The sequence below is a fragment of the Heloderma suspectum genome, chromosome 3 (assembly GCF_057233095.1).
Source record: "Heloderma suspectum isolate Gila_16-S chromosome 3, 16-S_ref, whole genome shotgun sequence".
In the NCBI taxonomy this organism is placed as follows: domain Eukaryota; kingdom Metazoa; phylum Chordata; class Lepidosauria; order Squamata; family Helodermatidae; genus Heloderma; species Heloderma suspectum.
In genome coordinates, this window is record NC_139460.1 from 278,306,724 (window position 1) to 278,323,967 (window position 17,244).

The window sequence follows — 17,244 nt, forward strand, 5'->3', positions numbered from 1 at the left end:
CACATTTTCTGGATGACCACTACAGAAGCAAATGACCTTCTTCCTTACCATGTATTCACTGTTGCTGGTCATATGTCCTTATTTATTTATTTATTACATTTATATCCCGCCTTTTTTCCTCCAAGGAACCCAAGGCGGCATACATAATCCTCCTCCTCCTCCATTTCATCCTCACAACAGCAACCCTGTGAGGTAGGTTGGGCTGAGAGGCAATGACTGGCCCAAAGTCACCCAGTGAGCTTCATGGCCAAGTGGGGACTAGAACCCGGATCTCCCGTTTCCCAGTCCAGCACTCTCACCACTACACCACACTGGCTCATGGTGGGAACATCATTGTGGTTTTTACCACTGGATACTTTTTTCACATGCATCCTGAAAGGGGGAATGTGGTAAACATATGTTTTAACTGTGCAGATTTATTTGCTACTTATTATAGCACAGAGAATAAGAAAGAAACTTGATCATAGAATCATAGGATAAAAGGGTTGGAAGAGGCCTACAAGACCACTGAGTCCAACCCCCTGCTCAGTGCAGGAAGCCTGATTCCCAGGTGGTGAGAGTTTGCTCAGTGTGACATCAAATAAAGATTGGAGACTGGGAAAGCTGTACTAGTATTTCATTTCTCTTTCTGAAGATATCATAAAATAAGGGTGGAGACAGACGATGGGTTTTTGGGAGAGTGATGTTGGTTTGAGACAAGTGTGGTGTAAGTGATGAGAGTGGTGGACCAGAAGCCGGGAGATCTGGGTTCTAGTCCCCGCTCAGCCATGGAAGCTCACTGGGTGACTTTGGGCCAGTCAGACTCTCAGCCCAACCTACCTCCTTGGGTTCCTTGCAAGAGGAGAACGGTGGGATATAAATGCAATCAATCAATCAATCAATCACTCATTCAATCAATCAATCAATCAATCAGTGTCACTTTCCATAGTGTGTGGGTATATAAACATACACTCTCTTTTCATCCCACTATTAGATATGTCCATTCATTTTGGGATCAAATGGGCCTCTTTGCTATATACATTGTGAACTCAAAATGAAATGAATAAGTGTTTAATAACAAAAACAAATGTAAAAATGAAATAATTCTGCTGTTGCATTCCCCTATCTTTATTGTTTCAGTTCCGGAGTTTTTGAAAGCATCACAAAATCCTACAAAGCTTGTTTACCAGAAGTAAAGAGCATGAGTGTGCATATTATAAGCACTGATCCCTTATTCAAACCACCTTCAAATGTCTAGGAAAACAAGACAAAATCCCATTTTCTGTGAAATGACTAAAAGTGCAAGGAAAGCAACCGTTGTTGTTGTTCAGTCATTAAGTCGTGTCCGACTCTTCGTGACCCCATGGACCATAGCACGCCAGGCCTTCCTGTCCTCCACTCTCTCCCGGAGTGTACTACCTCCAATTTCTAACTCCAAGCCAAATAATTCAGCAGGCTTCACATTTGAAACTCTGGCTAGATCTAAGGGCCATCTACATGGCACCACTTTCAACGTTCACTCCATCATAACTGCGCAGCATTGCAGCTGTGACTTAGCTTCGCCTGTGGTACACGCGTGATTGACTGTGGACTTATCCAAAGGAAAAACCCGCTATGCCCTGATGCGTGGCCATTAAATCAAAATAAACTGCAGCAGTTGCAGCGCTCTTTTTTTGTTTTACCATTATATTTAAATGCACAGCTGAGCAGCCACGTGAGAGTGAGGGTGTGACACTTTGGATTTTAGTGGCTGTTTTGTATTTTCTTCTGCATCTGTCCATTCCTCTTTGGTAAGATGTGGGTTATCTGCTCATTCATTGCCATGTCAACTGTCTGGCATGGTAAGTCTCGCGAATGTTTGCACATGTGACGGGACGTGCCCACATGATAGGCACGTGCCTACCCATCATTCCAAAATAAATACCTCTCTGTTACTGCACAGCTGCAAAGGAACAGGGAGGAATGGGGAGGGGGGGTGAAAAGGCATCACAGACTGATGCAATCACTAAGCATGCCTACCCCATGCCCACTGCAAACTGCAAAGTCCCTTTGAGGAAGGGACAGACAGCTCAGCAACCGTGATTAAACCCGCAACAAGCTAAAAAATTGCAGCAAAACACCTTTGCTGAAATCCGCTAGGGGTGCACGAAAGTCACTTACCTGGTCTTGCAGCTTGCTTCGCGGTGGGGGGGAGGCACTTCGATGCTCCCCCCGAAGTTCAGGCCGGGGGGGAAGGCTTCCCTCCTCGCCCGGCCGAAATTCAGGCCGGGGGGGAGGCTTCCTGCCTCGCCCGGCCGAAATTCAGGCTGGGGAGAAGCGCCCCGTCTCCCCGGCCACGAACTTCAAAAGAAAAAAAACCAACGCCCCTGTGATAGGCTACGTAACGATTAACGTAGCCTATCACAGCTAGATAGCCTATCACCTCCCTATGGGGGCCGCCATTAGCCGTACACGCCTTTTTTTTTTTTAAAGTCACCTGTGATAGGCTACGTGACGATTAACGTAGCCTATCACGGCTGACTTTGCAAATCTAGCCGTGATAGGCTATGTTAATCGTTACGTAGCCTATCACAGGGGCGGTTTTTTTTTTTTACTTTGCTTGTAATGGCGGCGGCGGCAGCCGGTCAAAAGACTGGCTGCCGCCCCCGCCCCTGACGAAGACCTGCCGAACCGCCGCCGGGATCCGCCGCCGGGAGGGACATTCGTGAAAGGTAAGTCCCATCCTGGGGGGGGGGGGCGGGGGGGGCGGAGAATTTCTCCCCAAACAACCTTCGGAGCACTGAATGCGTTGGCGCTCGGCCCCCCGAAGTTTCGGGGAGAAATTCTCCCCCATCCCTAAAATCCGCATCTTCCCTGTGAAAACCATGGTTAGGCTGCAAAGCGGCAACTGCATCATATGTCCCAAAAGTCCTCGGATCACAGCAGCCCCAGAGAAAATGGTTCATGTAGATGGGGCTCTACGCTACTACTACTTTATATAGCGGAACTGAAGTGCACTGCTAACTGTTGGGACACATTACATATTAGATATACTGCTTTTGTAGTGCTGTTTCCTGCTTTTTATTCCACTTTATCCAAAATACCGCAACAAATGTCATTGTGTGACCTACAAGGTATAAATGTGCAAGAGGGATATAGCGTTACCTTGATGGGATTGTAATGATATGACACAAGGTGTAGATCTGGCCTCCATAGAACAGGGGTGGGGAACCAAATTCAGTTTCAGAGAATTTCTTGCAGCACACATTCTAGTCATGGGTGGGGCCAAAGGAAAAAGGGGTGGGGACAAAAATACCCCCCCCAGTACATGTTAGCTTAAAGCTCTAATTGCCAGTAACAAAGCCTTAGGAAAGGCATTTTAACCTTTTAGAATGGGAAAAAAACCTGCACAAAAGCCAGGAAACCACCAAATGATCAGTGATGGGGGGAAAATGGGCATGGGCATCTGGGGAATCCCAGAGAGCTGGATTAGAACCCCAGGAGGGCCAGGTTGCTTCCTGGACCTTAGCTTCCCTACCCCTGTTGTGTCTCTTCAGATGTGGTTGGACTACAGGTCCCAGCATCCCTGACCATTGGCCATGCTGGCTTGGGCTGATGGGATTTGGAGTCCAAAACATATGGAGGGCCACAGATTCCCCACCTCTACTATAAATTGTCTCACATAACCCACATAACCTTTTATCTGGAAGTAGTGCCCAATATGTTTGGGTCCTAAGGTCACAGTGTATCTTTACAACAAGGCCCCTTCAGAAATTATTCTCCATGCATTCAGTGAACACGTGGAAGGCAAAATGAGGCCCTGCCTGCCTTCCTGTCCGCTTTGTTGTTGAGTACACTGCTTTGTCCCCTGAACTCTGCATCGTGTGATCTGAAGGATTGTATCCAATATTAGTTTGACTTAGAACAGATTACTTGAAATGAATAGGACTTAAGCTAGATGAACATTGGATACAACTCTATGTATGTATAGCTTATGCATGTAGGCTTCCCTTTTCAGACATGCCATTGAACACCTAGAGGCAACAGGATAGAGCTAGAGGGTATGAACATGTTGGGGGTGGATCCAGGGGGCATGCCCTACTCTCCCCTCTGCATTAACTGAATGTATAGAGGGTAATTTTTGAAAAGGGTTAAAGTAGGACTAAAAAGAAAGTAGAAGCAACAACTTTGCAAGACTTAAAAGCTGTTTTCAGGAAAATGCACCAGCAACTCATCTGAAGACTGTTGTAAAGTGCATTATGAGAAAGGTGGTACATCTGACTGTAACCAATTAAGAAATAAAGTTTTCCAATCCTTGCTTGCTTGTGCTGTGCTGGGGAGTAGAACTCTCTTGTGGCTCTTATATTTATATACAATGAGAAGCTGGAGCCCATGCTGATGAGAGAGTTGTACAGCTAGCTGGGCCTGGGCTGTATCTACACACCTGCAAAACTCTTCAGGAAAAAAAACCCTCAAGGGCAACCTCAGTAGCTAAAAAAAAAATTATGATGGATAGCAGTAATTATAAACCAATAATATACGGGAAACCGAAAAGACTGCAAAGAATTTCCTGCCATGTGCATTTAGGAGGCATCTGGACTACATCTGGTTAAGCACAGATTTAAAGGACTGCAGGCATTCAAAGATACATGATTGTGCTATCGCAGATAATGATATAAAGCTCTAATTTGTAGCAGCTAAAGAAATGTAGAGGGGAAAAAAATCCTTTATGTTTGCTTCTGCACAGCCAGGATTAAGTGAATTAATTGATAGCAGAATGCGGGGTATCACCTTGTGAACTGCTCCTTCACTTTTTATTGTTGTTTTGCTTTGGTTTAATTATCTGCAAGAAGATTGATAATGGTCCTGAAAGAATGTGATGCTGGAATTACTATTAGCATAACATGGTGACACAAAAATAGGACTGAGCTGAGCCTTCATGTTTTGTGTTAGGAAATTAAACTGGTGTTCTTGCAAATGAGACTTTCAAACATTCTGCTGATACTCCTGAGCAAACGTTTGCTAATTTTCTTTTGCAAACTACATGGAGAAAAACCTTAATTTCTCTAAAAGGCATTTATTCTTCAATTTTGAATCTCTCCCTCCCCCCAAATAAGTGCTATTTGTTCTCAGACTAACATAATTTAAATCGCCTTGAGGTTTGTAGAAACTTTGGGTAAGGGTGTAATCCTATGCGTGTTTAGGCTGAAAAAAGTCTTACAATTTCCAGCATGCCCCAGGAAGCCATGCTGGCTGGGGAATGCTGGGAGTTGTAGGACATTTTCTGTCTAAACATGCATAGGATTGCACCCTAAACCAATGCAATCTACTGAATCAAAGTATTTCATCTTGGTTCAACACACACCAAGACAGCAGTGCTGGTCCATGAGAAGAAAAAATAAATTAAAAAATCCACTGTTTGGCAATATGTTTATTAGGTGGTCCTAATAAAAGTATTATGCAACTGTGGATTTTTAATCTTTTTTGAAAAGGAGAGAGAGAGGAAAGAAAGAATTCTTTTATAATTCTGGATGTGGAAAATAGACAGTAATTCCAATATGTGAAAAATAAATCTTTTTAATATAGTATACGTTAGATGCAAATTATAATCCCCTCTGGCCACAATTCAGCAAATGTCAATCATTGTTAAATCCTATAGGTATTAAGGCAGTGGATGTTTTCAATGGACGTTGCTCATGATGACTAACTTTTGCTGAACTCTTAAGAGCAGCTTTCGTCATCTTGGTGCCCTCCAAACATTTTGGACTTCAACTCCCATCAACCCCTGCCAGCATGGCTAATGGTCAGGAACGCTGGGAGTTGTAGTTTAAAATATCTCGAAGGCACTGGGTTGGGGAAGGCTGCTGTAAAGTGTTACAGACATTGCAAATCAAATCTATAGAAATGCCATGTCCTAAGATTCTATCATATACTACTATTGCATTCTGGTGTTACCAAAAAATACTGCCTTTCTTGACCTATGGAACATAGGAAACTGTATTATATCATGTCAGACTATTTGTCATCTAGGCCATTAATGTCTAATTTTAACTGGCTCTCCAGGGTTTCGGGCAGAGGTCTTTCTCATCACTTCCTACCTGATCATTGGAGATGTCTGGGGATTGAATCTGTAACTTGCGCCATGCAAAACATCTGCTCCACCACTGTGTCATGCTTCCTCCCCAAGGGACTATATGAATTTTGCCATGGCATGGAGCAAGGCTCTCTCCTGAGACACCATGGAGCACCCAAACATGAAATCATCTGGAGATTTTCTACATGAGGCTGTTAATTGGCTGTTAATCTGCTTTTCTACTTTCAGTTTTGTTGCAGAATTGAGCTCCAAGCACTCCACGAGGAGCACTTCCTTTCCTGTTTTTCTGCTACATAACCTCTAGATGGCACTGTGTATAGTGGAATAATACAAATCCACAAGAGGAAATTGCACTTTCTTTCACTTTCACAATTAAATGCCACATTTTCCCTGTTCCAAAAAACTGGCTAAAAGTGCTAGTTAGAAACAGAAGTGAAACTGGAGCTTCGTGCCATCTAAAGAACACCTAAGCAACCATGCGTAAGGAATAATTAGCAAACAATAAATGCCTGTTGTAGAAAAGCCCCTGGTTTCATGAAAATGGGAATTTGACCCAAACAATGGAATATACAGTAAGGCTGGCTCCCACTGTACGAAGTGGCAGTTCAGTATTTGGTGACAATGTTAGAAGTTTAGGCATTGTTTCATTGTCCAGAGGGTCTTGTAAGCATGAGGCTAGGGAACTGTGTTTAGTCACCTGAGATCGGTTCTTGTTACCTGGGTTAAATTTGGCTTAGGCAGTGATGCTATACCACCAGATTGCACTAGGATGAGCAGCAGGAACACAGCCACAGGTTGGGCTCCTGGACATGTCTGTGTATCCCATTAGAGGTACAAAGCTCAGATAGTGATGCTATTCATGGCACAGGATTCTAGGTTTTGTCCACTGATACTACGACAGGAGTGGTTTGCAGAATAGCATCAGGAGGGGAGCCCTTGTCCTTACATTAGGGAGTGCTTGCCATGAACCCAGTTTCAGTTTCATAGATCTTTAGAGAGGAGATGGCAATCAATGTGCTCCCACAGAATGCTTTTGGCTTGCAGTGGCAACAGCAGCTGTACCCAGAATGCTATTTAGGATGACATCTAGAGAGTAGGTGGATAGCGGTAGAGAAAACTGGGAGGATATATGTGAATAGCTATGTCGTTCATTAAAGGTGCAATCCTCTCGGGATAGGTGGCTGCCTCCGAAGTTGGAGGCAACCGCCTATCCAATGCAGGGCAGGAGCAGCGCGGAGGGGATCTTCCCCTTCGTGCTTCAGCCACCCTGCATTCATGGCTAGACAGCTGATTTCAGCTGTTTAGCTGCGGGAAGTCAGAGCAGGGACGGGGACGCTGGATGACTCATAGGTAGCATCGGAATGGCACTTCTGCCCTCCCCACCCCGCCTCCAGAAATGCCCTGTTTTCGCTGCTCCACGCTCCTCTTATGAGCGCAAAACGTGGGGCTGATCTGTGCTGCCTACGAGACAGTGTGGGAGGGGGTGGAGGTTGGTTCTCAGGGAACTGACCTATCCTGTGGCCATTTAGCTGCTGATTAGCGGCCATAGGATTGTGCCCTAAGACATTGACAGAGCAGGCAGATATAATCAGGACAAGAAAATAGAATCCATTTAAACTGTTACTGTTGTGTTTGGTGTTTAACAAGGTATCTTTCTGATATCACGTTCTGGAAACCACAGGAGCTTGATACCAAGCAGAATATAAATGAGAGGTAACCAGAGCATGAATAACTGTCTGTCCAGCTGAGTGGTGTTTCCTGTATTTTGGAGAGGTGGTACTCCCCCTAAAGCATCAGGGGCATCGTCTGGGGTGCGTTGGATCCATCGTTGTCACTGGAGGCACAGGTGGCTTGGGTGGCCTGGAGCGCTTTTCATCAGTTTAGGCCGATATATCAGCTATGAACCCAGCTGGTCAGAGATAGCTTTGCAACAGTTATTCATGCTCTGGTAACCTCTCATCTGGATTACTGTGATGTGTCATTCGTAGGGCTGCCTTTGAAAATAGGCTGGAAACTTCAGCTAGACCAAAACAGGGAAGCAAGATTGTTAATGGGGAGTGGCCAATAGAATCCCATTATGCCAGTACTTTGTCATCAGCAAAGATAAACTGAGGCACTTATCCAGGCGCCCCCACCAAATGTGGTAAGGTGGGTGGCTACAAGAGAGATGACCTCTTCAGTGGTGGCACCCTATCTGTGGAGTGTCCTCTCCAGGGAGGCTCACTGGGAGCCTACATTGCGGTCTTTTTGGTTTTTATATAGCATTTTTATATAACATTGTGTAACAAAAACAATCCCGAAAATTAGGGCTGTGCAGGGACACTCTGATCTGAGGCAGGCCCGATTAGGCTTGGGCTGATTTGGGCCCCCCCTAACCTGACTTGGCCCCGAACCCAAAGTGGGATTCAGATGGCAAACCCCGCTTCAGGTCCCCCTCTGATGCTCCCGCGCAAACCCCCAACTCCTTACCTGGGCTGCCGCCTCCTCCTCCTCCACCGCTCTCCACCACCTTCTTCTCCGCCTTCTCTGCCACTGCTGCTGCATTCTCCTCACTGCTGCTGCCTCTGCCACTGCTGCCTTTGCTGCCTCCACCTCCGCCGCTGGCACTACCAGCTCCTTAGGCCTGGATGCGTGGCAACTCTTCTTTCAGGGAGTTGCCATTTTTTAAATGGCAACCTCCTGGAAGTTCCTGGACGTTGCCATTTTTAAAATGGCGACTCCCTGCAAGAAGAGTCGCTGCGCGTCCAGGCCTCAGGAGCTGGTGGCGGCGGCGGTGGCTGGCAGTGACGGAGGAGGCGGTGACGGAGGCGGTGGCAGCAGTGACGGAGGAGGCAGCGGTGGCGCAGAGAAGATGGCAGTGGCGGAGAAGGTGGCGTCAGGCAGTGGCAGCAGTGATGGAGGAGGCAGCGGTGGCGCAGAGAAGATGGCAGTGGTGGAGAAGGTGGTGGCAGGCAGTGGCAGAGAAGGCGGCAGAGAAGGCGGCTCAGATAAGGACCTGGAGGTGCCGGCACGGGTGGGCCAGGTGGGCTCGGCTTGGGGTGCTGAAGCTCTGAAGCGCACCAAGTGCTTTGAAGAGCCCCCAACCTGCTCTGGGTCACTTCATGCCCCCTCTGGTTCACCTCAGAAGGGGTCCAAAGTGACCCAAAGCAGCCCACTTTGACTCAGGGTTCGGGTTGAAGCGGTGCACAGCCCTACCGAAAATAACCTTTTAAAATTTTCCCAGGCATCAAAAGAAAGAGTTTTAGTGCCCTTTGATCTTTGCATTGTTTTATCCCTGCTGCTGGTTTTACTTTTGCTTTTATTTGACCTGTTTTATTGTCATTGCTTTATTGTTATCTTGTATTTTATCTTTTTGATTTGTAAACAGCTCAGGGAACTTTGGGTACTGGGCAGTATAAAACTATAATAGGTAAATAAAAATATTATTAAAAAAAACAGTATTATAAATAAATAAAATATTATAAATAGCTTTTCTAAAAGCAGTAAATCAAAAGAGGAGCACAAGCAAGTGTATGGAGAAGTAGGAAACTTTGAACTTTTCTACATGAGGCTGTTAATCCACTGTATCTATTTTTAGTTTTGTTGCAGAATTGTGATTCAAGCACTATACAAATAACTTTTCTTTTCCTGCTTTTCCACTACATTACCTCTAGGTGGAACTGTGGTATAGCAGAATAGTGCAATTACACAAGTAGGAAAATATGTTTTTTTTTTGCTTTCAGAAATAATACTCTGATAATACTTTTGCTTTCAGAAATAATACTCCATTCCCACCCCTCCTGGTAAAGTGCTCTTAAAAAACAGAAGCAAAACTGAAGGGTCATGATGTCATCTAAAGAACCCGTAAGCAACTATGAGTAAGGAATGATAAGCACACAATAAATGCCTTCGGTAGAAAAGCCTTCAGACTGAATAGAAGGCAGACATAGTTGGGGCAACAATCAGCTTCTTCCTTTTTTGACTCACACGTTATTTCAAGGAATGGATTTTAAAATCTTGACAAATCCCTCAGGAGAGCTGTAATGAAGCCCTTTAAATCTTTTAGTAAAATGCTGCCTGACAAACAGAGACACATCTGATATGTCACATCTGATATGTCACCATATATTACATAGCCAAAATGCACTATGTAATGTTACCATTGAATGGCATCATTTCCAAAGAACACATGCCCACTTTGCTTTGTTATTCCTTTTATAAAATATTGGTTAGTTTCATCTCATGGGAAGCAAGCACTTCCTTTATTTATGGTTTTATTTTGTAATTAAGTGCAACAGATCAGGTCCTTGAACTCAGAGACACACCATTTTCAAATGCTTAATGAGATCAATTTGAAACATCCAGCTCTGTCACAATGGAATGTACTTGGTGCAAGGCATTTTCAAAAACTTAGCTTTTGATCATTGCAATCACACTTTGCCTTAGAAATTAATTTTCTTCCTTTCCCACATATTATTTCAATGCATTCAATTGGATGTACTGTATTCTGTTCCCTGCTATCCACTTCTTCTGTCTGAAGTAAGGATGGACGAAAGTCCCTTACCTGGTCCCGCAGCTGTTTTCGGTGGGGGGGGAAGCGCTCCGTTTCTCCCCCTGAAATTCTTCGCGGGGGGGAGGCGCGCTGCCCCTCCCGGCCGAAATTCAGGCTGGGGGAGAGGCGCTCCATCCCTCCCCGCCGAAATTCTGGCCGGGGGGGAGCGCCCCGTCTCCCCGGCCGCGAAATAAAAAAGTAAATTGTAAAATAAACAACAACAACAACACGTGATAGGCTATGTAACGATTTACGTAGCCTATCACGGCTAGATTTTCAAAGTCAGCTGTGATAGGCTATGTAAATCTTTACGTAGCCTATCACGGCTGACTTTGAAAAAAAAAAGCGCGTACGCAAATGGTGGCGCCCATGGGCGCCACCATTTGCGTTCCTTATTTGGGCGTGGGTAGTCTAAGTAAAGATTTACGTAGACTACGGCGAAAATAAGGGCAATGCATTAACTACCCGTGCCCAAATAAGGAACGCAAATGGCGGCGCCCATGGGCGCCGTCATTTGCGTACGCGCTTTTTTTTTTTTCCAAAGTCAGCCATGATAGGCTACGTAGAGATTTACATAGCCTATCACGGCTGACTTTGAAAATCTAGCTGTGATAGGCTACGTAAATCGTTACGTAGCCTATCACATTTTTTTTTTTTTACTTTACTGGGAAATGGCGGCGGTGGCAGCCGGTCAGAAGACCGGCCGCCACCCCCGCCACTGCCGAAATGCCGCCGAAATGCCGCCGGGACGCGCCGCCGAGAGGGACATGCGACAGAGGTAAGTCCCATCCCGGGGGGAGGGCGGGGGGTGTCGGAGAATTTCCCCACCAATTTCGGGGGGCCGAATGCGTTGGATTCGTGGAGAAATTCTCCGAGATAGAAAGGCAGCAGTGAGGCACCAAATATTTGTGCTCTTCGTCAGAAATGTTGGGAAGCTGAGTTATAGCCACAAAGATTTTATGCCTGGATTGAACTGAGCTCTCCCAAATGTTTCCAAGATTTTGGGGGTAATAGCGACACTTTATTTGTTTATTTATTTATTTATTTATTTATTATAATACTTTTATACCACTTAATATATCAAAATCCTTAAGTGGTTTAGGTTAAAAAAACAACATAACATATAGAAACAAAATAAAATAATACGTAATTAAAACATTAAGAACATTTAAAAACATTACAATTTCATAATGATAAAACAGGGTGGTGATAGGGAAGGCCTGTGTAGTGAGTGGGTTTTCAAGAGGTATGCCACCATTTTTGCCTCTCGGACCACATGTGGGAGAGTATTCCAAAACACGGGTGCCACTACCGAAAAGACCCACTGATATCCTGTTACCTGACTACAAACTGTTGGTCGTGGGATGACCAATAAGACCTCCTCAGAAGATCTCAGGGACCAATTTGGTGTATATTGAGGAAGGCGATCAGCTACGTATCCTGGTCCTGACTTATTTAGGGCTTTTTATGTCAACAATAAAACCTTGAACATGGCTCAGTAGCTAATAGGCAGCCAGTGCAGTTCTTTTAACACAAATATAATATGTACATATCTAGGTTCTCTATTGAGTATCCGAGCTGCTGCATTATGCACTAGCTCTATTATTATTATTATTATTATTATTATTATTATTATTATTACTACTACTATTATTATTATTATTATTAAATTTATTAATCGCCCATCTGGCTGGTCACCCAGCCACTCTGGGCAATGTACAGCATACAATAAAACAGTTTAAAACAATAAAATTCTACAGTAAAAGCATTTTCTAAAATACCCTAACCCACCCGAAATGCCTGCCTGAACAACCACGTTTTTAATGCACGACGGAAGCTCATTAAAGAGGGGGCATGGCGGAGTTCCCTAGGGAGGGACTTCCACAGAGTGGGGGCAACCACAGAAAAGGCCCTCTCCCTCATCCCCACCAGTCTAGCTGTCCTGGCTGATGGGACAGAAAGAAGGCCATCCGAGGCTGATCTTGTTAAGCGGCCCATCTGGTGCTGCTGGAGGCGCTCCTTAAGATAGGCTGGGCCAGAACCATATAGGGTTTTAAAGGTCAAAACCAACACCTTGAATTTGGCCCGGAAAACAACTGGTAACCAGTGCAACTCCGTCAGCACTGGAGTGATGTGATCTCGCCAGCGGCTGCCTTTAATCAGGTGAGCCGCCGCATTCTGTACCAGCTGCAGCTTCCGAACTGTCTTCAAGGGTAACCCCACGTAGAGCGCATTACAGTAGTCTAAATGAGAGGAGACCAGGGCATGTACTACCGATGGGAGCAGATGGTTGGGAAGGTAGGGGCGCAGCCGCCGTATCAGATGGAGTTGATACAGTGCTGTCCAGCTCACAGCTGACACCTGAGCCTCCATGGACAGCTGGGAGTCCAAAATGACCCCCAGGCTGCTGACCTGGTCTTTCAAGGGTAGCCGTACCCCATTCAACACCGGGTTAACATTCCCCAGCCTCCTCTTGTCTCCCACCAAAAGTACCTCGGTCTTGTCAGGGTTCAGCTTCAGCTTATTCCTCCCCATCCAGCCACTCACCGTCTCCAGACATTTGGACAGGGATTCTACAGCCAACTTTGGTGAAGATTTGAATGAGAGGTACAGCTGCGTGTCATCCACATATTGATGACACCGCACCCCAAGCCTCCTGATGATAGCCCCCAGCGGCTTCACATAGATATTAAATAGCATCGGGGAGAGGATGGAACCCTGTGGCACCCCACAAGTGAGTGGCCACGGGTCCGAAACCTCCTCTCCCAGTGCTACCCTCTGGTACCTGCTGGAGAGGAAGGACTGGAACCACCGCAATATGGTGTCTCCAATGCCCAACCCCTCCAGGCAGTCCAGGAGGATACCGTGGTCAACGGTATCAAAAGCCGCAGAGAGGTCGAGGAGAACAAGGAAGGAGCATTCACCCCTATCCAGAGCCCTCCTCATATCATCTACCAAGGCGACCAAGGCCGTTTCTGTCCCATGCCCAAGCCTGAAGCCCGACTGAAATGGGTCTAGATAATCAGTTTCTTCCAAGTGTGTCTTCAACTGCATCGCCACCACCCGCTCAATCACCTTGCCCAAAAATGGCAGATTTGAGACTGGGCGAAAGTTGTTCAAAACTTGAGGATCTAAGGAGGGCTTCTTTAAGAGCAGTCTTATTACTGCCTCCTTGAGGGCTGATGGCATTACTCCCTCCTCAAGGGAGGCGTTCACCACCGCCCTGATCCCCTCACCAAGTCTCTCTCTGCAGCCCATAATGAGCCAAGATGGGCAAGGATCAAGTAAGCAGGTTGTCGGCCTTACAGATGAAAGCACCTTGTCCACTTCATCAGGAGGAAGAAGCTGGAACTGATCCCACAAAACCGGTTTGCTACAGGCCGCCTCTTGCTCACTAACTGTATCCACAGCGTGCAGAGTAACACACCTAAACTGATCAATTTTATCTGCAAAGTGCCTTGCCAAGGCCTCACAGGAGGCCTTAGAATGCTCCAGTGGTTCAGGAGCCACAGGACCGACCAGACTCCGGACCATTTGGAACTCTGGGACAGCACTCTGCAGACGCGATAGAGGCACCATAATATTCCTTTTTTGCTGCCTTCACCGCCATGTGATAGACTGAAGATACAGCTCTAGCCCGTGTCTGATCGTCTTTGGAGCGAGACTTCCGCCACCAGCGCTCTAGCCGTCTCACCTCCTGTTTCAGAGCTCGTAACCGCGGATTGAACCATGGTGCAGTCCGAGCCCTGTTCAGGGGGAGAGGGCGTTTCGGAGCCACCTGATCTATTGCCCCAGTGAATGCGGCATTCCAGCCACCCACCAGGGTCTCAACCGAGTGGCTGTTGGCATGCTCCAGAGAATCCCCAAGCACATTCAGGAATCCATTTGGATCCACAAGACGCCTGGGGCGGACCATTTTAATGGGTCCTCCACCCCTGCAGAGGGGTTGTGGAACCGAGAAGTCCAATGTCACCAGATAGTGATCTGACCATGACAAGGGGGTGGTGGATATACCCCCAACTTTCAGATCACTCCCCGCTTCTCCAGAAACAAGCACAAGGTCTAGTGCATGACTGGCTACATCGGTGGACCCAGTTAGAATATGGTGCAGCTCCCAGGAGGCCATGGTCTCCATGAAGTCCCGAGGTGCTCCTGTGAGGATGGCCTCTGAATGTACGTTGAAGTCCCCCAACACCAATAAGTTAGGGGACTGTACATGCACATCAGAGACCACCTCAAGCACCTCGGCCAGGGAGTGAGTTGTGCAGCGGGGTGGACAGTACACAAGCAGAATCCCCAGACTGCCCTTCGGGCCCAACCTCCAGTACATGCACTCAGCAACCTTGGTCTCCCGGAGAGGGGGTCTGGTGAAGACCAAGGACTCTCAGTAGATAACAGCCACTCCCCCTCCCCGATCCCCAGCCCTCGGCTGCTGTGCATAAGAAAATCCGGCTGGACACATGGCTGCAAGGGTTGGAGCAGCAGCCTCGGCCAGCCAGGTCTCCGTAATACATGCCAGGTCTGCACCCTCATCCAGGATCATGTCATGGATGAGGGAGGTTTTCTGGGTAACAGATCTGGCATTGCAGAGCAGCAAACGAAGGCCAGAAGATGGGGTCACGCCTCCCCCAGCCATCCTTTGGCTCTGGACAGGCCCGGAGCAGGGGACAGATACTACACATCTCTCCCTTGTTCCCCTTATCTGGCATGGCCTGCCCCTAGCGCTCCGCCAGCGCCTGCCGCCCAGCCTCGGTATGTTCTGGCCCCCAGCACTCCCCCCACTGCCTCCATCAGGTGGACACATGCCCCCTCGCTCCCGCCTATCAGGCAGGCTACCCACCCCTAAAAACACAACAAAATCCCCCAGAAAAAACAACAACAATGACAACAACAACAAAAAACAATTTTAAAAAATCCCCTTAAAACTACTAAACTCTTCTAAACATTCAGATCTGCATTCAGTTCTGGGCATTCAAAGAAGGAATCTACAGCTTAAGTCCAATGTCATACGAGTGGACTTTCACTCGTGCAACAGGACTTCCCCATCCTCTCCACCTGCAGCCCCCCATTTACCCCCAAAGCTGCTCCAAAGGGTTCCTCTGGAGCAGATTTGGAGGGGATGCAATGGGAGGGGAAATATGTTCCACAAGTGGTTTCTGTTCCACTGGTGGAACTACGCTGTTGGATCCAAGCCGATAAATGGAAAGAATTCAGAGTACCTTGACAACGATGACAATGGGCCTGAAAAGACATCCTGAACATTTGAGCTGCTATCTTATGCTCACCTGGGAGATAGTCTTATTGAACCGAATGAGGCTTCCTTCTGAATAGACACATATAGAATTGCACTGTTAATATGCTTGAGAGTTAGCCTAAAATAGTGTTTTATTTGGTCTGAATCAATATAACAGTTTTCTATCCCACCACTGAAAATGAGGTTCTGACTTTGCCCCAGTGGGCGAGATGTGTAACCAGAGCTGACCCAGGGCTATTCAAAAGTTCAATATATTTTGAAAATATATTTTAAAACTCAAGCAGGAAAACAGTGAATGCCCTTCAGCTTTTAAAATAAATGAAAACATGTCACACAGGATCTATTGAAATATGCATAATTTATAGAGAAAAGTAAATGCAAAAGCCCATCACATGCAGAAGTAAAATGAGAAACATGTAATGATTACGGAGGAATACAGTTGTAATCATGAACCACAAAACAGCGTGGCTGTTAAATGCAAAGATGACATCATGCAAAATAAACCACAGTTTAACTCTTACTAAGGCCTATTAGAAAACAATATCAGGAAAACTCTATTAGGGCTCAATCCTATGCAGATAGGTGGCTGCCTCCAAACTCGGAGACGACTGCCTATCCAATGCCCTAATGGTTCCCTCCGCACTTCTCCTGCCCTGCATTTTCAGTAGACAGCTGATATCTGCTCCGCAGAAAGGTGGAGCGGGGGAGGAGGCTGCTGTATGACACATAGGATGTGTAGTACAGGAATTTCCACCATCCCTGCTCTGGAACGCCCCCTGGAATGCCTCGTTTTGGCTGCTCCTTGCTCCTCTTGCAAGAGCAGAGGACGGGGCTGTTCTGCGTGGCCTGTGAGGCAGCGTGGAAGGAGGGAAGGTCGGTTCTCCGGGAACCGACCTCAGAGCACGGGATCCAAGGTCGGTTCCTGGAAAACCAGATATCTATGGCCATCTAGCCACTGACTAGTGGCAATAGGATTGCTCCCTTAGAGCATTAAAAAAAAAAAAAGCTATGACATTTAAAAAATATATAGTAGGACAATCTAGCAGCAGTTTAAATGGTTACTTGGCTTCACTTAAACTTTCACTGGTAGTCGACTTAAATGTAATTTTTAAAACTTCCAGGCTACAGTGTAGTCTAAGCCTGTAGGGAAAAGGAATGGGGAGGGGGATGAAAAGGACAATGGTAGCCATCTATCCTAAGCAGAGTTCTGATGAACAGGCTCCTGTGGACCCATAGGAAGACTGGAGAAGACATCTCCCAGGGTCCAAGGTGTAGGACTCAGCAAAGTCCAGATGTGAAAATTAATTCACCTAGGAAATATTTTAAAATAGAAAGGGGTGGTGCAGTCTGAGCCTCACCAGTGAGTAAAATAAAATAGTGGGGAAAAACTGAACCAAGCTGCCCAGG